General features: G+C 35.2%; 1 non-coding gene across 1 annotated transcript; it reads right to left on the bottom strand.

Annotated features, from left to right (window-relative positions):
- Window positions 1-3,629: 3,629 nt before the first annotated feature.
- Window positions 3,630-3,736, bottom strand: LOC139903488 (small nucleolar RNA R71). Its single transcript, XR_011778304.1, has one exon. It is a non-coding gene; the product is annotated as a small nucleolar RNA R71 (small nucleolar RNA).
- Window positions 3,737-23,723: the final 19,987 nt, after the last annotated feature.

Here is a 23,723-nt window from a genome sequence, read left to right as displayed (position 1 = left end):
AGCATGAATTCTTTTATTTTCTATATATGGTAATTTCGACCCATTTACTAATGAATAGGTTGATTTGTTTTGTGTTCCATCTCAAATGGGTCATTAAATAGATAGCTAATAGTGAACATGTTGAGCGGGTTGAACATGTCAATATGTAAAAAGTTTTTCAAAGTCGACTTTCATACATATAGGTAAACCTAAACGGAGGAGGTTTTCCTTGTTTAGGTTACCCTGGCTGGGCTAGTGTTTCTACTCATATGTATAGGACGATAACCATCACGCCGTTTTGATATGGTTTATACTTTCATACATACGACCTCCCTAATTGTTTTATTCGGAAAGTTGTAGTATTATTTGTAATGATAATGCTTATATTATTTCAACTGGCATCAGTTATTATTATGTAACTTTTTAATAATGCACAAAAAGTCTATGCAAATTAACTCAAACCTGTATAATCTCGCGATCCAATTGCCCATCTTGCCACCTCCACCATTTAAGGATTTATTACATAGTCCTTGCAACACTAGTCTTCTTACCATTTTCCTAAATGTCCAACACCTATTATGTAGTTAAAAGGCTTTAGATTTTGCCCAGCCAAAAAGCAGCTCGGTTTCATTTGAAGCCGAGAAACCTTGGCCAAGAGCACAAACCCTAGCTGCTAAGGTACACTTTTCATCACAATAAACCTGGTTTTCTGTAATATGTATAATGCCCCAACGATGATCACAATGAAAGCTTATGCACAATTGGTGCACACGTGAACTGAATAAAAAGAAACCCTACGATAGTTTAAATACTAGGGAACAAAATAACATAAAAAATGAAATAAAATAAATGAATTAGAATTGCAGTCAGATTCCTACTCCTTTGCTTGCAAGCATCAAGTATCCTGGGCCTGTAAGATCTTTTTATTTTGTTATGTGATTATATATTACAGGCAGAAATTTCGACATATATATTTACTTACAGATGAGTCTTATTCAGTTGTTTTTTTATCTTCATTTCAAACTTTTGAAAGTCACCCAAACTTCTAAGGCATAACGCATCCCGAATCATTTGTTTAAAGATCCTAAATATTTTTCTTGTAATAATAACTTTGATACATTCAGCAATTATTAATGTTATTTGTATTTAAAAAAGTATTTGACTTGCATGAAAATAATACTCAAGGATACGTCTTTCTACTTACATAAAGAAAGGGAGCATTATGAAGTTATAGTAGAAGACGGGAAATTCATGTACAAACTGAGTAAGACGGCAATCGATACAATGGGTGGACTGAAGGACACTAACAAGTCTGCTCAGCCCAGCCCAGCCCTAATTCTAGAAGTAATTATTTTACTAATAGCTTTATACATAACATTGCAAATAGGTCGGAATTCAGACACCTTATTAGGAGTATCAACATTTGGGACCAGGGTATCTTGTGATTGTTCATTATAGTGGGATTAATGATTTTCATTTGTAACACTATACATACCTTTAGTAAGTTGTCTTTCTCATTCATTTGTAAGCACCATATTTTGCTTCTAATTGTTTTCATGGAGAGTACCTTTTAAGGGTATACATGAAGAGTATGACAACCTACAGATCAAACTTAGGAGTGATTGTCTTGGCAACCAACAACTTTTCAGATGAAAATCTCATTCAGAAAGATGAATCAGGCAAATATTACAAGAGGCAAATGTTTTTATCCGGACGATTGATTGATATTGTTGCACAAAGGGTAGGCAATACATATGTGCACCTGGGTTCTATTGTTGGATATTGTTACGAAAATGACGAGAGGATCATCATTTACGAGTGTAATTATTAGTGTAATTTTAGCTCTAGATCTCCATTTCTTGAATTTGGGTTGTAATCTCCACTTTTCTTCATATACTTTGAATTAATTACTTGTAATAACTCTAAGATGATGTTTGTTTATGTTTCTATGCTTATTATTAGTGTAATTTTAGCCATGATTGGCTAAATCTCTTGTGTTTGCTTATCTATGAATCTCTAATGCAAGTGTTTGCCCCAAAAATCAATTGAATGATGTTGTTTGAATGAATTACATGATCAAGTGTTATTGTGTTAGCTAAAGATCCATTGCTATGCATTTGTTTTAGGATTTACTTTGATTACATAGATTGAGTAGCTCTCTTAGTGATTTGAGAAGTGAATCGATTTGTGCTTCAACACCTTGAGTGATCTAGAAAACTAGCTTAAGAATTTCAAGTGATTGTGTTTTTGATCTAGGTTGGTTTTCAATTGGCCTTTAGTCAACATAGTAGTGTCGATTATCTTAAGTGATTTCGATAGTTGAGGGTTCTAAGTGATTTCAACCCAAGCATAATCTCAATAACCAATCATGCTTAACTTGATCTAAGAATGCAATGCTTATGTGAATTCGCGAAGTGTTATTTGATTAAGGTTTGGTAGTAATGCTAAACATTTAATAGTTCAACAACTAGTGTGATAGCAATTAAGTTAAAACGGGGCAATCCAAGCATAGAGGGGATTAGATAAGTGAACACTACTTAGTTAATTGATTTAAGTTCTCTATATTTCGTTACTTGTTATTTGCTACTAGTTTACTCGTTAAGTTTAAGTTTGTTTAATTGTGCAAGTTTCAGTTGTAAATTAAAATCAATCAAAACCCCCCAATCAAACAAACCCTAGGACAATTGATAGTTTCAAATATTCGACTTACACCGCTCTCTTGAGACGAACTTGATAAGAATACTTACATTGAAGTGCTAAAATAACCGGGTTCTAAGTGCTCGTTAGCTGTGTGTGCTTATTTGTAGTGTTTCAATCATATATAAATTTTGAGGGTAAAAGATATATATCACGCACATCATCAATACTTTCTTGGCGCCGCTGCCGGGGAACGGTTAGCTTAGTTGGATATTTGGTTTAAACTTTTGATTGTTCGATCCTTTCGTAAGGGTTTTCCCTTACGAGAGTTACTTTTCGTGTTATATATATGATTCTTGTTCGGAAAACCGCTTGTGTTTGTGTTGTGATTGAAGGATAGGTACCTTTGGTGTATGAAAACAAGGTCCCACAAAGATCAAGATTTCACACATCCATTCTCCGATTCGGAAAAACACGTGCACGGGGTTTACAAACGTAGAGAAGAACGGGTATTAGGGAAAACTTTTAAGGTTTTGCAATTTTGTTTAGAAGACATGGATCCAAACGGTCAATCGATTCTCAATGAAGAGGGCAATCCAGTCAACTAAGGTCCACCGATTAATCAAGAGTTATTGAATGATCCAAACGACACGCCGATGTGGAATGCTAGATTGGTGGCACCAACAATGATAGCACCGGCTATTACAAAACCACCAATTGGAGCGGATAATTGGAAGATTGAGGGTAACTTTTTCACAATGATCAAAGATAGGTTCTTCCATGGGTTAATAGAAGAAAATCCGTTCGAACACATCCAACACTTTAATGATCTTTGTAATATCTATGAAAACAAGGATGTCACTGATGACGCTTTTAAGTTAAGGGCATTTCCATTTACACTTCAAGGAGAAGCAAAAGTTTGGTTAAGGAGCTTGCCATCCGATTCCATAAGAACTTTTCAAGATTTAACTAATGAGTTTATCAATCACTTCTTCCCACCGTCAAAAGTAGAACAACTTCGAATAGATATTAATGGGTTCACCAAACGGGGTGATGAGACTTGGTATGATGCATGGGTACGATTCAAGAAAATGCTAAGAGATTGCCCACCGCACGGTTTGACGAAGAAAGAGTACATCAATACATTTTACAGGGGTACTAATGCTTTGACTAAGCAATATCTTGATTCTTCATCCGGTGGGGTATTCATGTACAAATCACCAAATGCAGCCGAAATTTTGTTAGAAGACATCTCGGTTAATACATACGAATGGGCACCTTCACCACGAGATTTAACAAGGAAAAGAGTTGCACAAGTTGAGAGTGATAATGGGCAAGTGACGCTTGCAAGCTTGAACAATCAATTTCAAATGTATGGGAAAGAGTTGAAAAGGCTACAACAATCGGTCGTCGCAATGCAAGTAGGTTGTCAAAGATGCGAAAGGCCACATCTCACCAAGAATTGTGCCCAAATTACTCAATGCAACCATGTCGATCTAGATGACATTCCCATGGATTCGGATGCTCATGTAAATTACGTGAGTATTCAAACCTATTAACGGGGAGGAACATCAAACCAAGGCTACTACAACCCTAATCAAAAGCAAGTCTCATTCAATAATCAAACCAATACACCGCCCAGATTCGCAAACCAAAACCAAAATCGAAATCAAAGAAACAACAACTTCCAATACCAAAACCAACAACCTTACAACAACTAACCTTAAAACAAACAATCCAATTCGAATTATCAAAACAACCAAGGTTATAGTCAACCACAAAATATCCAAGGTTACAATCAACAAAACACTCAACAATCCCAACCTTCGAGGCTTAGAAGAAATCATGCAAAATTATATCAAAAAGGTAGAATCAACCGAAGCACTCTTATTGAAAGAGCATGAGCTTTTAAAGCAACAAATACGAAACCAACAAGCATCATTTCAAAACCTTGAAAGTACCATTGGAAAACTTTCCAATCAAGTTGCCGAAAGACCACAAGGAACCCTAACCCAAACAACAATTACAACAATAACTGAAAAAACCAACAACACCAACAAAACCAAAACCACAACAATACAAGATTTATTCCTATTGAGAGCAACACTACCAATCCAAACAACAACCAAGAAAGTTCATCAAATCCCAAAAATATTTATGCTCAAGTGAACTCGATGGATTCAACCGAAGAAGATCAACCCGAATATCCTCAAGTTTTCTCGTTCGACGTTGAAGAAGACAAGTTTGATTTAGATGAAGCGTTGGAAATCGATACTATAGATTATGGGGTTTTCAAGTTTTCGGAGGATTCGGACGAAGAAAAGTTCATTCCCTATCAAGTTAAAAGTGTGATGTCCATGGAGGCTACCGAGTCGACATGCAAGGGATTAAAGGGTAAATTTGAGCGAATTAAGTTGGGAAAGGTTGAGAAAGAGCTAAAGGTCGAAACTTTATTGAATGAAAAGGAGCAAAAGAATGAGGTCGAGGCTCTTACTACATCAACCAAGGAGAAGAATGAGACACCGGTCTCACATCCTCACATCCTCAACCATTACCTCCTACACGTCTAAAGGAGGTGGATTGTAAGTCAACTCTAACTGATAATGAAGATACTCATGGCCAAAAAGGGAGATGTTGAGCAAGCATCCACCACTTTCTTGAAAAAGGAGTGTGATGGGATTTTAAAGAAATGTAACCTACCACAAAAAATGGGTGATGGGGGACCTTTCCTTATCACATGTAATGTGAACGGGTCGGAGATGTTTACATCTTTAGCCGACTCGAGGGCAAGTATTAACTTCATGCCCTACTCTATTTATAAAAGGTTAGACTTAGGTGACCTTTAGCCCACGACAATGGGAGTTAAGTTAATTAATCAATCAATTAGCTCTAGTGTGGGAATCTGTAACAGACTCGTCCCACATCGGGCCCGTAGTATGATATTGTCCGCTTTGGACACAAGCCGATCACCGACGGGCTACCCGCGCACGAGTACAACCCCGGATCGCACTTCTACCTCACGGATTTGCTTCTCGGGTAAACACCCTCAAAACGCGTCATACCAGAAGAGGTATCCACACCCTTATAAGGAGTGCTTTGTTTTCCTCTCCCACCGATGTGGGACGAGTCTGTTACAACTCTCCCCCCCTTCGGGACACTGCGTCCCCGCAGTGTACATCGATGCGGGCCCCAGCTCTGATACCATAAGTATAAGTAACATCACCATCAGCCCGTAGTATGATATTGTCCGCTTTGGACACAAGCCGATCACCGACGGGCTACCCGCGCACGAGTACAACCCCGGATCGCACTTCTACCTCACGGATTTGCTTCTCGGGTAAACACCCTCAAAACGCGTCATACCAGAAGAGGTATCCACACCCTTATAAGGAGTGCTTTGTTTTCCTCTCCCACCGATGTGGGACGAGTCTGTTACAGAATCTTCGAAGACTTAATTGTTAAGGTAGGGGACATGGAAGGCCATTTTGGAAGACCCGGTTGTACCCCTTGTTGATATTAAGGAAGACCCGGTTGTACCCCTTATTTTGGGAAGGCTATTTTTGGCAACCGCGGGCCCTTTATTCGACTTTAGAACCGGGAAATTGACCCTTAGAGACAAGGGTAAATGCATGAGCATATGAACCAAATGTGTTAAAGCACCATGAAAACCCTTGACCACACCACAAATTATTTCTAGTATGCAATGCATCACAAGCACAAAACAAGTTTGTTCACTAACTAAAGGTGGCAGGGGATTGACCAAGGGAACTTCAAGTAAGCCCAAAGATCAAAATGACTTTATTAATAAGTCCATGAGAAAATTGTTTGGGCGAGTGCATCGGGCTTCATCCAAAAAGGATGAACATTTGAGAAAACGCCTAGTCTCTAGGAGTTAATTAATGAAGCTAAAGTGACGAATGATTGGTTAATGTCAATACTAAGTGATGGTGGTCATGAAAATGTTTCTCTTAGGTCAAAGGGAGGGGAGGTTTACCACCCCAGTATTAGTTGAAATCTCAAAGGGATGAGAGTCGGGTGATAGACTCATTAAAAACTTTCCGCATTTGTGTACATAGTTTCTTTTAGTTACATTTCATTTAGGATTGTATGATATTCCTTTTGTTAGTTGCATTCACATGTTTTCGCATTTCATGCATATGGGTAAAATTGAAAAACACCAAAAATAGCTTGTGAATGTGTCAACATGGACTTAAAATTGGAAAAACTGCACTCAGGTACAAAAGCGGCGCTTTTGTCCTTGAAGCGGTGCTTTTGCTCATCAAGAGCGACACTCCTGCTTCTAAGAGCGACGCTTTAACTTGTGTTTTGGGACCAAAAATGGACAGTAGCCAAGAGAGACGCTTTTGTTTTTAAAGCGGAGCTTTTGTTCACCAAGAGCGACGCTTTTACTTTCAACAATGACGCTTTTGTTTCACCAGGAACAACGCTTTTGTACCAAAAGCAGTGCTCCTGTACCTGGTTACTTAAGAATTCTGCCCGACCAAAACCTCACTTTTTCACCCACCACTCAATTTTTTCTCTCTAGAGCGGCGTTCTCTCAACCCTAATCAACACTTGTTCATCATAAAACTTCAACTTACTTCAAATTTCTTGCAAATCTTCAACAATTAACATGGGAAGAGTAAGAATCCAACACTTCAATTCATTCTTTAACATGATTCTTGTGATTTTTGCTATTTTTCTCTTTATGCATAATTTGTTGATTGTGCTTGATTAATGATGTTAGTGGTCAAATATTTGATGAATCTAGACTACATTGATGTTTATTAACATGATTTGCATGATTGGTTACATCGACTTTGACTTTGAAATTCTAGGTTCATCCAATTTGGGGGTATTTAATTCTGAGCCAAATTGGAGTGTTAATTGATGTTATTGATGCTTAATTGATAGGTTACCATGATTATCTTTCTTTGAATCCATCTTTCATTCTTATAGAAATTGGATTTGCAAATTAGGGTTCATAAGTTTAAGGTTTGACTTGGTTTGACCAATCTGAGCATGTGATTAGTGATGATGTACTTGTTTGCAGCTTATTAATGTTATAACATGAAGAATTGCTATAATTTGATGAATGCTCTTTGTCTTAGCCAAATTTTGAATGAATTAGACTTTGACTAGGGTTGACTCTTTGCAATTGGTTCATGTTGACCATGTTTGACTGAATGGAGCTTAATGATTGATGATAATGCATTTTTAGCTTGTGAATGTTTTACATCGCTTAATTGCACTTGTTTTAGTCATGTATGCAAAATGCCCATATGATTTGCGTGATGAAACTTGTTGTGAATTATTGGAGTCAACTTGGTGATGATGGTTGAAGCTAGGATGCGATTTGTTTATATGCTAACCTATACCTCTCTACAATGTTTTTCTTATTTGTCTTGTTTTGTAGACCGGAGAAACCCAAAGAACACATGGTACCACCCGAAGCGCGGCAAAAAGACAAAAGAGTATTGGAGTTAAGGGGAGAGGGAAGCAACCTGCACCATCTTAGCAACATGGTGAGGTAGAAGAAGAAGCAATGATTTCGAAAGACATCCGAAGGCTGTCATCGGACCTGTCACGACCCTACTTTTTTCGTTATCTTTTACCGTTTATTATTTAACGCCCGTTAATTATTATTCGTGCCACGTCATTTCTATGACCTATATTATTATTTTTGTAGTAATATATTAATTATTATGTGTTATGTGAATATTTGTATTCATATTTAAATTTGTACGTTTCTACGTGTCGTGGATTTCTATCCGGCGAATCTTTTCGGTTTTCAAACCAATGGTCAAGCTTTTGGGATTTTTAAATCCAAATTATTTTAAATATGATATTTTGATGTCATATGGTTATATATAGTGTTTATATATTTTATTCGTCGCGTATTTGTTATCTCTTCGAAAAATCAATCGCGTAGTAGTGTTTTCGCGTTTCGGGCTTCGATCGGGCGTTCAGGCCACAAGCAATTTATCAAAACATGAGATTGGGCCATGAGGGTCCCACCCTACCCCTTGGTTTGGTCGAACCCCTTAGAGGGGAAAGTGCCTTTCTTTTTCTTTTTTTTCTTTTCATTTTACACTACATTACACAATTTCATTTTAGCAAACCTAATTTTCTCTCTAATATTTTTTCTCCTCCCTTGTGTTCTTGGCCATCGCCTACTACAACCATCATCATCATCATTTCACAAAAATTATTGCTTGGATCAAGAAGCTTTCATCATCATCGCGTTCCTCTCGTTCATCTCTACACGACTGTATCTCTTGATTATTGTTTAGGGTATAAACCCTAACCCTAACTTTTTGATTTTTACATTATTTTTATGTTTTTGATGTTTAATATGATAGTATTGTGCTTGTATGTTGTTGGATTATTGATTTTATGCATAGAATCACTCGTTATTACATGTTTTTGGTTTGACTGATTGTGTTCCTCTCATCAAGACATTGATTTTAGACTCCGGATTCATGTTATTTCGATTCCCGGAACTCAAGTTATGATTAAAATGGTGTTTTCATGAAATTAAAATGTAAAAAAACGATTGTGTTCAGGTTTGGTCTGACTTTGTGACCTTTTTTGGAGTCTCTAGAGTGTACTAGTGTGTTAGGATTGATGATTGGATGAACTTTCATGTTCGGGTCATCGAAATCCGAGCCACGGATCACCCGTTATGACTAAAACATGTTTTTGATCGGATTAAAGTCCCAAGTTGAATTATAGATGTTGGTCATGACTTGGGGGCTGTTCTTGGAGTGTTCTTGAATGCACTAATGTGTTGGGTGGGTTGGTTAGGTGAGGATATATATAAGACTCGCCGAAAACCGACACCCTAGGCTCAAGTTACGACCCGGCGAACGTTTTAATTAAAACTTATGATTATAACATTTAACTTATGATATAAATAATGATTTTTATTATTATTAAAATTACTTATGATATAAAAGTAATTAATTTAATTTGAGACTTATGATATAAATATTTATTATATCATCTATTAATTACTTTATGATTTAATTAAACTTTTAATTAAACTTATGATTAATAATACTTTTATTATTAATGAAAAATACTTATGATAAGTATTAAACTTATGTTATTAGATTATTATTATAAGACTTATAATAAAGATTAATTAATTATTTAATTATTACAAGGCTTAGTTATTATTTAATTATAATTTAATAATTAAATACTTATGGTTTAATAATTATAATTAAATACTTATGATATGATTAATAATTCATTATTAATTAATAATACTTATGATATAATTAAAAATTTATTATTAATTAATAATACTTATGTTATGACTCATATTTAATTAATAAATTAAATACTTATGTTATATTAATTATATCATTTAAACTTATGTTTACTTTAATAATTCAATTTAATTTAATTAAACTTATGTTATGACATAATTATACATATATGACTTTAAATAGTATTATAACTTATATTATTATTATAACTTATACTTTAAAATATAATGTTGACTATGTTTGACTAAGGATGACTTTTGAGTTGACTTTCAGTTGACTTTGACTTTCAGTTGACTTTTGTTGACTTTCTAATTAAGGAAACTTTCCTAACTTAAAAACTTTTCAAAAATAGAAACTTTCTAAATATAGAAACTTTCCTAAAATAGAAACTTTCCAAAATAGAAATTTTTCCAGAAATGGAAACCTGCCAAAAATAGAAACTTTCTAAAAATAGAAAGTACGTGTCCTTACGCTGTCCTGATCATATCGAAACATACTGAGTGTTGTTCTATGTCTACTTGCAACAAGTACTATAACTATTATACTAAGACTTGACCTAAGTTAGTTATTTATATCGACCTACTTTATTTATAGGTCGGCGTTATGATCATTCTTGATCACTTTATTTCGTGCAGTTCACGTTTTCTGTGTTACTACTTCGTTTACGTTAAGGTGAGTTATAGTCCCGTTTTCATACTATTTTAAAGTATTTTTGGGATGTGATTACATGCATTTTGTTTTACGTTTAGACACAAGTGGCAATTAAACTTAAATTATTCATTATAAGCTGAACGAAAATATTCCCTAGTCTGGTAACTGTAATCACTGATTTCTACTGGTGAACGTGAATCCTATGGATAGATCTATCAGGTTTGACAACTCCATTTCGAGCTAGTCGCGCTAGCAATTTATAATCGGAATGTATTAGTACTTCGGAATTATTTGAAGATACACTTGTTCAGTGTATATTGTGTTTGGTAAGGGTGGAATTGGTTAAGTGGTTACCAGGTGACTCATGATTAAATGGAATAATGGTTTAATGTTTTCTAACATTTTTAAATCTTGTGGTCTAAAGTTTATTCGTTTATTTAAACTTATAATTCACTCAACATTTTTGTTGACAGTTTACTCGCATGTTTTCACAGGTACTTGATTTGTTGAGCTTCCGCTGTGTTAGAGGGTCTGCATTCATTGGGCAGATCTTTATAAACATTTAAACTTTGCATTCTTTTTGGTTAATTAAACTTGTGGGTATTTGTGTTGACATGTTTTGGTCAACTCTGATTATTTAATAAGTTGAGTTGTTAGAACTACTTATTTTGGGTAAATTTTCCTTTTTAGGAAACTTTTTGGTTAAAGAATGCAATTTTGTTTAATAAATTCATATAGAGTTTCGATCAAGCTGTGGAACCAAGTGACGGAGCCGTTAAAGGTACTTGACGAGCCATCACAGGTGGTATCGGAGCTTTGGTTGTAGGGAATTAGGCTGCATTGATGTCGTTACCCCGAGTCATAGGGTGTATTAGTGAGTCTAGTCTACAGCCCGACCTAGAGCGTATTATTATATGTGGTTATTTGTATCGTATTGGTATGTATATTATTTTCATATACATACATCTCTATTATGTTCTGAATCCGGGAGGAACTCCCATTCCGATTTAAACGTATTCTCCGACTCATGCGAGTTTATCTTTATAAGAACACCCCGGATAGTGAAACCAAGGCATGTCATTCTTGACTTCTGGAATTCTCGACATTTCTATGTCATCTATTATGGTTATGTATATAACATTTGAGTTATATTACGCGAGATCTCATTCTTGACTTTTAAAGGCTCGGCATTTCAATGTCAGCTATTATGTTTAGGTATATAACATTCTTGTTATATTACGTTCCTTTGTGCCGTTGTGCCTTTGTGCTTTGGGTTGCTAACCGCAAACGTCATTCGTGACATTTAAAGATTCTTAATGCTTCAAAGACATTTTATGTCATCGTTACTCTTATTTATTACTTTTGTGCTATCCTTAGCACATTGTTTAAGAAATCGTTTTAGAGAAATTGTGTGGAAATTTGAGGTTGATCGCGTGTCCTGACCTCATGTAGTGTTATTGGAATGGAACTATGAATTAGTATAATATAATGACGTCAGGCCAACGTGGTTATATTACGGTAATTCATATAGAAATTCCAATATTATGACATGAGGAAAAGAAAGCAAGTTAAAGAAAATTTTTACACCGCTCATTCAGAAATTCCGATGTATCACATGGGTAAGGAAAATACTCATTATCTTATTTGTTGATATACGAGAAGCTCGTTTTAACCAAACTACTTATCTCATGCTCTATCCGTCATACCTCGCTTGTTAGCAACAGCTTCGCACGTGAACAGTTTTGGCCCAAGGACTTATGTCTTGATAATAGTCAAAACAACATTTAACCCATTGGTTTTCATGACCTTGTAACATTTTTTGGTCAAATGTCGCACGACGATTCAAGTCCTTTACTCGATCTTCCATGATCTTACTTCAACTCATAACCTTTGAATACGGATACTCTGTTTATCATCAGGATTTTTACACATTTGTTTAATTGGACGGTTCTCACAAGATTTATGGGCGAATAGAAGTAATGAAATATTTTGTCACGTATACAATTTATAAAATCACATATGTACGTATGGATTCAAATGAATAAATTTACCCTTATCTATTTTGATTAGTATATACTAAATTATACCTTCAAAATTATTTTAAAACCACTCATTTATTGAGCTGTTTAACTAAGTCAAATTATTTTATATAAAATGGTACACGTTGTACATACTTCTAAATCTACTAAGAACTTCGTTTCGTTTATGTTATCACATCATGCATTTAAAGCTTTTTCAAAACTTCTTTGATTGACTATATTAAAATATTCGCATTACTCTGCAATGTGTTTGGATCACAGTTCTTCTCATCTTCAGTTTAAGGATAAAACTTACCATTAAGTTCGTTGATAAAAACTCTTACGCCACTTTGGGTGGCGGTTTTTATAAAATTTGCTGGAAAGTCTTTGCGCTCACAAAATTTTCCCTCTTATGGATGGACATGACCGAAACGCGGATCAATAAATCCGTTTTCTAAGGTACACTCGGTGGTCGCTCTATTGTAGGAAAGGCACCGGGTGGTTTTCTACCCCAACTGTTGTTATAGTTGGTATCATGGATGGATATTACGCTAGACCGTTTGAGGAGTTTCTACTCTCAATATTTGTGGTTAACCGCAACACCCTCGTAAACATCAATCCTAGGATTCAATAATTTGAGGTGTACGAAATTATTTTTGGAGATTCATCTCACCTGGAGTCAGCCATTCTTTATAACCCATGATTCGTGTTCTTTTCATCCGCACATAAATTTAAGAATATGAATGAATCCTAGATTGCCTCGCTCATTGTGCAAGGAAGTTCACTCTTGTTGAAAGATCACACCTTTCATACGTCTTCCTTTCAGAAATGTAATGAAAATCAACTTTGAAGTCCATGGTCCTCGTTATCTCCTTTGAGAGAAATGCCTTAAATATCTACGCCACTGATGTGACTACTCCATATATTTCTTCCTTCATCATTGCTAATTATATTTCATTCATCCCAGTTCGTCCCCTTGGGGAGCTCCTGTTTTGTTTGTTAAGAAGAAAGATGGTTCGTTCCGATGGTGTATTGATTGTCCCGAGTTGAGAAAGCTTACTGTTAAGAATTGTTATCCTCTTCTGAGAATTGATGATCTGTTCGATCAGCCTCAAGGTTCGTCCGTTTATTCTAAAATTGATCTTCGTTCTGGTTATCACCAATTACGCGTTAAAGAGATTGATATTCCGAAAACCGCTTTCCGTACCCGTTATGGTCGCTACGAATTTCTTGTTATGTCGTTCGGATTGACTAACGCACCTGCTGTGTTCATAGACCTCATGAACCATGTGTGTAGACCTTATCTGGATAAATTCATTATCGTTTTCATCGATGATATTCTTGTCTATTCCAAGAGTGATCAAGAGCACGAAGAGCATTTGGAGTTAGTGCTTGATTTGTTAAGAAAAGAAGAGTTGTATGCTAATATTTCGAAATGTGCATTCTGGTTGAAGGAAGTTAAATTCCTTGGACACGTTGTTAGTAAAAAGGAAATTCAAGTTGATCCTGCTAAGATTGAGGCTATTGAGAAGTGGAAAATTCCGAAGACTCCTACTCAGATTCGTCAATTTCTAGGGTTAGCAAGCTATTATAGAAGGTTCATTCAAAATTTCTCTCAAATAGCGAAACCTCTGACTGCTTTAACGTACAAGGGGAAGAAGTATGAGTGGAAGGATGAACAAGAGGCTGCTTTTCAAACTCTGAAGAAGAAGTTAACTTCCGCACCGATATTATCACTACCTGAGGGTAATGATGATTTTGTTATTTATTGTGACGCTTCGTGTCAGGGCTTGGTTGTGTTTTGATGCAGCAAAAGAAAGTCATTACTTACGCGTCACGTCAGTTGAAGATCCATGATCAGAATTATATAACCCTTGATTTAGAATTGGGAGCCGTTGTGTTTGCGCTTAAGATTTGGAGACATTATTTATATGGGGTCAAATGTACAGTGTACACTGATCACAAAGGTCTACAACATATCTTTGATCAAAAACAGTTGAATATGAGGCAGAGACGATGGGTTGAGTTGTTGAACGATATTGATTGTGAACTCCTTTATCATCTGGGAAGAGCCAACATTGTAGCTGCTGCTTTGAGTCATAAAGAGAGGGTTGAACCTCGTAGATTTAGAGCCTTGAATATGACAATTCGAACTAACCTCGCTAGGCAGATTCTTGAGGTACAACAAGAAGCCTAGAAGGAGGAGAATTTCGTAACGTGAAGGTCTGAGGCTTGAGTAAACAGTTTGAGGTACAAACCGATGGCACTCGGTATTTTGCGGGACGTCTTTGGATTTGAAATTTGTTGACTTGCAACAACTTGTTTAGATGAAGCTCATAAGTCAAGATACTCTATTCACCCTGGTTCAGGGAAGATGTATCATGATCTTAAGGAGTTGTATTGGTGGCCTAATTTGAAAATTGATGTGGCTACTTATGTGGCTAAGTGTTTGACCTGTGCTAAGGTTAAAGCCGAACATCATAAACCATCTGGACTTTTGGTGCAACCTGAAATTCCCGAGTGGAAGTGGGAAGGCATTACAATGGATTTTATTACGAAGTTACCGAGGGTTGTGGGTGGTTATGATAGCATTTGGGTTATTGTTGACCGTCTCACAAAGTCAGATCATTTCTTACCGATTAAGAAAACTGATTCGATGGAGAAGCTTACTCGTTGGTAGTTGAAAGAAATTGTTTCCAGTCATGGTGTTTCCGTACCTATCATTTCAGACCGAGACAGTCGATTTACATCGAGGTTTTGGCAATCCTTACAGGAAGCTTTGGGGAAAAAAATTGGATATGAGCACTGCTTATCATCCATAGATGGATGGCCAGAGTGAAAGGACCATTCAAACGTTAGAAGACATGTTGCGAGCGTGCGTTATTGATTTTGGTAATGGTTGGAATAAGTACTTGCCACTGGCTGAATTTTCTTATAATAACAGCTATCATGCAAGTATTAAAGCCACACGTTTGAAGCTCTGTATGGTAGAAAGTGTAGGTCTCCTATCTGTTGGAATAAGGTTGGGGATTCTCAACTCACAGGTCCAGAAATTATTCATGAGACTACAAAGAAGATCGTATAGATTAAAGAGAGATTGAGAACTGCCAGAAGTCGGCAAAAGAGTTATACCGTATTAGAAGAAAGGATTTAGAATTTCAGGTCGTTGACCGTGTTATGTTGAAAGTATCACCTTGGAGGGGTGTGGTACGATTAGGTAAGAGAGGAAAGTTGAATCCTCGATTTGTTGGACCATTTGAAATTTCAGAGAGAGTTGGACCCGTGACTTATCATTTGAAATTGCCATAATAACTTAGTGCCGTTCATGACGTTTTCCCATGTGTCGAATTTAAAGAAGTGTTTGGCCGAGGTCGATGAGACAATTCCTCTTGATGAAATTCATGTTGATATACAACTCCATTTTATTAAGGAACCTGTCGAGATTATGGATCGAGAGGTTAAGACCCTCAAGCAGAGTAGAATTCCTATCGTCCGAGTGAGATGGAATGCCAGACGTCGACCCGAGTTCACTTGGGAACGTGAAGACTAGATGAAGCAGCCCGCATTTGTTCTCAGATGGCGAGTCAACCCCTACACCTGCTTAAATTTTGGGACAAATTTCCGTAACGGGAAGGTACTGTCACGACCCTACTTTTTCCGTTATCTTTTACCGTTTATTATTTAATGCCTGTTAATTGTTATTCGTGCCACGTCATTTCTATGACCTATATTATTATTTTTGTAATAATATATTAATTATTATGTGTTATGTGAATATTTGTATTCATATTTAAAGTTGTACGTTTCTACGTGTCGTGGATTTCTATCCGGCGAATATTTTCGATTTTCAAACCAACCGTCAAGTTTTTGGGATTTTTAAATCTAAATTATTTTAAATATGATATTTTGATGTCATATGGTTATATATAGTGTTTATATATTTTATTTGTCGTGTATTTGTTATCTCTCCGAAAAATCAATCGCGTAGTAGCGTTTTCGCGTTTCGGGCTTCGATATGGCGTTTGGGCCACAAGCAATTTATCAAAACATGAGATTGGTCCATGAGGGGCCTACCCTACCCCTTGGTTCAGCCGAACCCCTTAGAGGGGGGGGGTGCCTTTCTTTTTTTCATTTTACACTACATTCCACAATTTCATTTTAGCAAACCTAATTTTCTCTCTAATATTTTTTCTCCTCCCTTGTGTTCTTGGCCGTCACCTACTACAACCATCATCATCATCATTTCACAAATTGCTTGGATCAAGAAGCTTTCATCATCATCGCGTTCCTCTCGTTCATCTCTACACGATTGTATCTCTTGATTATTGTTTAGGGTATAAACCTAATCCTAACTTTTTGATTTTTACATTATTTTTCTATTTTTTATGTTTAATATGATAGTATAGTGCTTGTATATTGTTGGATTATTGATTGTATGCATAGAATCACTCGTTATAACATGTTTTCGGTTTGATTGATTGTGGACAGCAGACTAATCGACCATTTCAGTGAACTTAACTGATGTTTTTTTAAATTAAAGTGTCTATATGTGTTCCTCTCATCAATACATTGATTTTAGACTCAGGATTCATGTTATTTCGATTCCCGGAACTCAAGTTATGATTAAAATGGTGTTTTCATGAAATTAAAATGTAAAAAAGAATGTGTTCATGTTTGGTCTGACTTTGTCACCATTTTGGGAGTCTCTAGGGTGTACTAGTGTGTTAGGATTGATGATTGGATGAACTTTCATGTTCGGTTCATCGAAATCCGAGCCACGGATCACCCGTTATGACTAAAACATGTTTTTGATCGGATTAAAGTCCCAAGTTGAATTATGGCTGTTGGTCACAACTTGGGGGTTGTTCTTGGAGTGTTCTTGAGTGCACTAATGTGTTGGGTTGGTTGGTTAGGCGAGGATATATATAAGACTCGCCGAAAACCGACACCATAGGCACAAGTTACGACCCGTCGAACGTTTTAATTAAAACTTATGTTTATAACATTTAACTTATGATATAAATAATGATTTTCATTATTATAAAAATTACTTATGATATAAAAGTAATTAAGTTAATTTGAGACTTATGATATAAATATTTATTATATCATTTATTAATTACATTATGATTTAATTAAACTTTTAATTAAACTTATGATTAATAGTACTTTTATTATTAATGAAAAATACTTATGATAAGTATTAAACTTATTTTATGAGATTATTATTATAAGACTTATAATAAAGATTAATTAATTATTTAATTATTATAAGGCTTAGTTATTATTTAATTATAATTTAATTATTAAATACTTATGGTTTAATAATTGTAATTAAATACTTATGATATAATTAATAATTCATTATTAATTAATAATACTTATGATATGATTAAAAATTTATTATTAATTAATAATACTTATGTTATGACTCATATTTAATTAATAAATTAAATACTTATGTTATATTAATTATATCATTAAACTTATGTTAACTTTAATAATTCAATTTAATTTAATTAAACTTATGTTATGACATATTTATACATATATGACTTTAAATAGTATTATAACTTATATTATTATTATAACTTATTCTTTAAAATGTAATGTTGACTATATTTGACCAAGGATGACATTTAAGTTGACTTTCGGTTGAATTTGACTTTCATTTGACTTTTGTTGACTTTCTAATTAAGGAAACTTTCCTAAAATAGAAACTTTCCTAAAATAGAAACTTTCCTAAAATAGAAATTTTTCTAGAAATAGAAACCTGCCAAAAATAGAAACTTTCTAAAAATAGAAAGTACGTGTCCTTACGTTGTCCTGATCATACCGAAACATACTGAGTGTTGTTCTATGTCTACTTGCAACAAGTACTATAGCTATTATACTAAGACTTGACATAAGTTAGTTATTTATATCGACCTGCTTTATTTATAGGTTGGCGTTGTGATCATTCTTGATCACTTTACTTCGTGTAGTTCACGTTTTCTGTGTTCCTACTTCGTTTACGTTAAGGTGAGTTATAGTCCCTTTTTCATACTATCTTAAAGTATTTTTGGGATGTGATTACATGCATTTTGTTTTATGTTTAGACACAAGTGGCAATTAAATTTAAATTATTCATTATGAGCTGAACAAAAATATTCCCTAGTCTGGTAACTGTAATTACTGGTTTCTACTGGTGAACGCGAATCCTATGGATAGATCTATCGGGCTTGACAATCCCATTTCGAGCTAGTCGCGCTAGCAATTTATAATCGGAATGTATTAGTACTTCGTAATTATTTGAAGATACACCTGTTCAGTGTATATTATGTTTGGTAAGGGTGGAATTGGTTAAGTGGTTACCAGGTGACTCATGGTTAAATGAAATAATGGTTTAATGTTTTCTAACATTTTTAAATCTTGTGGTCTAAAGTTTATTCGTTTATTTAAACCTATAATTCACTCAATATTTTTGTTGACAGTTTACTCGCATGTTTTCACAGGTACTTGATTTGTTGAGCTTCCGCTGTGTTAGAGGGTCTGCATTCATTGGGCAGATTCTGATAAACATTTAAACTTTGCATTCTTTTTGGTTAATTAAACTTGTGGGTTTTTATGTTGACATGTTTTGGTCAACTCTGGTTATTTACTAAGTTGAGTTGTTAGAACTACTTATTTTGGGTAAATTTTCCTTTTTGGGAAATGTTTTGGTTAAAGAATGCAATGTTGTTTAATAAATTCATATAGAGTTTCGATCAAGCTGTGGGACCAAGTGACGGAGCCGTTAAGGGTACTTGACGGGCCATCACAGGACCCCTGTTTGCAACAAATCTTAATGAATGAGAGTTATAGAGCAGGCCTAGAACTTAGGCTTAAGGATAAATTTTACCCAGGGAAATACATTGATTGGTCTCCTCTAGATGAAGTGGGCATGCGCCAAGAGGTTGAGGATCTTTTTAAGGTTGAATTCAAGGGTTTGCTACTTAGCCCTTGGATCCCTCTTTTCAATTTGAATGAGCCTGTCTACGTTGTCTCAACCCTAGAGTTCACCTCCACTTTAAGAGTCAACTTTACGATAGATGAAATTGATGACCCATCCTACATGAGATTTTACCTAGCTGGGAAACTCCAAAGCATGAGCATGCTTCAATTTATCAAGGCCTTAGGAATCTACAAGGAATTTAAAAGCAAGTCTGAAATCCTTTGGGCTTATCTTTGTACATGCAAAATCCTCACCACCAACCCTAGAGAATTTGACTATCCTAGTGTGTGGCATCAAATGAGCACCGGAGTCTTTAGCCCAGGGAAGATCGTACCCAACACCCTAAGAACCATTCCACATCGGATCATAGCCCGTTTCGTTGCCAATACGGTTAACTACCGTTTCCATAGCAACGAGAAAATGTCTTACTTGGACATTTGGCTCACTGATCGAATCTTTCACAAGGAACACGTCCATATCCCGCACATTATAGCCGATTACCTTTTTGATAAACATGGGACCAAGGGTAAGAAGGGCACGGTGGGTGGTGTTTTTGTGACTCGAATAGCTAATCAATTAGGGATTGATATAGAGGGGTATGCGGCTAAGGAAATGGGTAGATTCGGTTATGTGGACCATAAGGGGGTAAGATTCTTAAGCGGGACCAAAATAATCTGATGAGGAGATGGTTTGATATTCAGAATATCAATGTGGAGGAAGCGAATGAGGAAGAAGAGGAAGATGGGGTTATGCACGGTATGAAACACGAAATATTGGGTCGAGTAGCGGAGCACCGGGTGCGGGTAGTAGTATTCCGGGGGATATGACCAATCTTGGATTGCTAACCAATTTTAACCAACTTAATATCAATCAAAGTAACCAAGAGTATGAGGCGCGTTATAACTTTTCTGGCCTCCGAGCGGTTTCACAATGGCAAGTCCATTGTAATCAATTAACCTGCGAGGACCCGAGTGCCCCAATGCCTTTTGCCCCCACCTACAACCCGTATGATTATGAGCACCCAAGAAGCCAAACCCTTATCAACTACGATCATAATGAAGCCTTGAGGAGAGCCTGAGAGTTCGAACATTTTGAGCGGTTGAGGCAACAACAACAACAACAAGAACAAGATGAATGAAGTAGGCCACCAAGCTACGAAGATTATCCGAACTCGGACCAATCCGGAAATTCATACTATGGGAATGCCATATGCCTTTGGCTCCTTCTTTTGGCTCAACAAATGGTACAACAACATGTAAGCTACTTTGGTGACTACATATTATCTGAATGGAGACAACAAAGATCGTTTGATCTACTCCAGTTTTTATTTTCTCTTCTCTCTCGTCTATTCTATTTTCAAAATGCCCCTCATTTTTACTTATTCTATCGTTTTAATGCAATGAGGGCATTGCATCAAACTAAATGTAGGGGGAGAGTTAAAATATCGGGTCATTTTGAACTTTTTTCGGGTAAACGTATCACATACTCTATAAAGATTGAAGCTTGCAATGTTGATCAATTTTTGGAACAAGTTTTTAACCAATACATTAATTCATATCATAATCACCAAAATGGTTAAAAATTGTAAAAAAAATTCAAAATTTTTGGAAAAGTAAAGTCTTTTCCTTGTTATTTAAAAAACTTAAGGAAGTAAAGTCTGCCTTTTGTTTCATTCTATCCTTTCATATGATTTTGTGCTAAAATGATAAAATCTTGAGAAAAATCAAACTTATGATTGAAAGTTAAAGTCTTTCATGCATGTTGCACCAAAATCAAGTGTTTAAAGCATTGTGCTTAAACACCTCCGGATGAATCGAGTCCATCCATTATAGGGAGTCAAGTCTCCCAAATTTCATTTTACTTGGTGTTGGAGACTTCCTAATTGATGTGTTGAAAGTGTGTACAGTACTGCTTAGCTTATTCTTCAACTTTTAAATTTATAAAACCTTTTATTATTACACTTTAACACCCTAACGAGCAACAAAACCGGGTCAGAGGTAGTAATTTAGGTTATCGTCCCAAGAGAGTGTATATGCGGATAAGAGTTGTTTTATTATTTAATTCTTATTAAAGAATTAAAGATATGTTTTTATGTCTTTTATGGGATAGATTCTTATCTCTTAGGAAAGAGATGCTTTTAAAGATAAATAAAACAAAACATGGAATTGAAGATTCAAAATAAAATAAATACAAGTAAAAATACAAGTGATTACATGAACAACCAATTCATTCGGGAATCATATTAAGTAAGTTTCATAACTTATATTAACACAAAGTAGAATAACAATCATAGACCAATCATTATCCCTTAATAGGTTAAACTAAGTGTTGCATAATAATCAATAAGTAGGACTTAAAGCATATGCTAGATATGTGATGTGCATAACTAACATCTTAATTCTTCATGTTCAATTCAATTACATGATACATACCAATCTTATGATGAGGATCAATATGCAAATAGACTGATAAATTATATAAGCTATTAAACACCAAGTAGATCAACTCAAGTTACTACCTGAAAGTCAATTACTACTAAGTTCTCATGCAATCATTAATTAAACAAATCCAAACAAAGGTTCTTCGATTAAGCCTAACAATATCAATTTCTATTATATAAGCGTAGTTCAAATCAAACAAGTTTATCATTATTAAGCTCTTTAACCTAGTTGCATGCAATTCACTTTAACAAGTTTGATGGACTAGATCTAAACAAGTAGCATGAATCGAATAATAGATTATCGGATCAAGGACTAATTAACCCTAAAATCATGTTATTTAATCATTAAGCATGGCAACAAAGTGTAATCAAGCAAAACAGATTCGAAACAATTCAAATATCATTACAGAAACTCAACCATACAGATCTAGAAAAGAACCAGAAACTATACAGAATAAAGCACGAAGCCGGCGGCTTCCTTCACACTAAGTCGGCGGCTTGAGGGTGAGGTATGCGGCTTCATCTGATTCCCAGATGAAGTTCAGGTTTCGTCCATGTAATCACTATGGACGTTTAGTTCATAGTAAAAGACGAACAGAAACAAATACAGAAAATAAAATAGATAAAACAATAAAATAAGGATAGAATCATACCTTATAAAGAAGGTAGATGTAAAAGAACTTGAATTAAAACTTGAATCTTGATTACAATAAGTAAATCTAACCTACGGGTTTAGAGAAAACCCCTAAAAACGACCTAACAGAATTATTGAATTCTGAAAAACTAACTACATATGAAAACTGAGACCAGAGGCCTGTATTTATAATATTTTGAGAAGGTGGCCAAGCCGGTGGCTTGCCTTGGGTCGGTGACTCCTTGTGCAAGTTAAACTTAATCATCAAGCTAAGATCTTTTAATCGTCATACTCAAGCCGGCGGCTTCACGGAAGGCCGGCGGCTTCAGAGATCCGCCAAATCTTTTTGATTTTGTTTCCATTTTTACTTGAACTTGGTCGATAAGTTGAGAAACCATTTTTACCCATTTTAGTGTGTTTTGGCATCAAATTGACTCAAAAATACTAAGATAACTCCTCAAAATGTTATCAAAAAACTGTATACTTTAGGAGTTATCAAATTCCCCACACTGAAACCTTTACTTGTCCTCAAGTAAACCTTATAAATTATATCATGGGTATTAAAGTAAAATTACAAAGTCAAAAGTATGTCTTAATAAGAAGTTAGTATTTATTATTCGCAAGAACTAGTCTGAACCAGACCAAGGATTACAAGTAGTCCTAATGGTTATTAAGTCAAATTTATACATTTTGGTCATCATTGGACTCTTTTGTTTTCTAATTTTTAACAGTGTATGGTTCTCATTGGAACTCTTTTCTTTTGTTGGCCTTCATTGGGCTCTTTTCCTTTTCATTTCTTTTGCTTTCATGCTTAGCTTTTAGCTTTACACTTGGCAAATTTTCTAAATTGGCCCTCATTGGGACTCTTTTGCTGCCTCAGTGGTCCATTCTTCTTATGCCATATGGTAGTGGCTATAAGTTTGCACTCGTTTCACAATTTTTGGCTTTTAACTTCTTACCTTAAACAAGTAATCCGATCTCGAAATTGAGAGTAGTTCTATTATTAACATTAAGATTAAGTTAGTAAAAAGACATAAGTTTGACTAAGAATTTATACTTTCGAAAAATTTAAAATTATACCCATTTTTCAACTTTTTCGGGAAAATTTGATAGT

This window comes from Rutidosis leptorrhynchoides, chromosome 3, assembly GCF_046630445.1.
Source record: "Rutidosis leptorrhynchoides isolate AG116_Rl617_1_P2 chromosome 3, CSIRO_AGI_Rlap_v1, whole genome shotgun sequence".
In the NCBI taxonomy this organism is placed as follows: Eukaryota; Viridiplantae; Streptophyta; class Magnoliopsida; order Asterales; family Asteraceae; genus Rutidosis; species Rutidosis leptorrhynchoides.
Note: the sequence above shows the minus strand (reverse complement) of the source record. Positions and strands in the feature narration are given on the sequence as shown.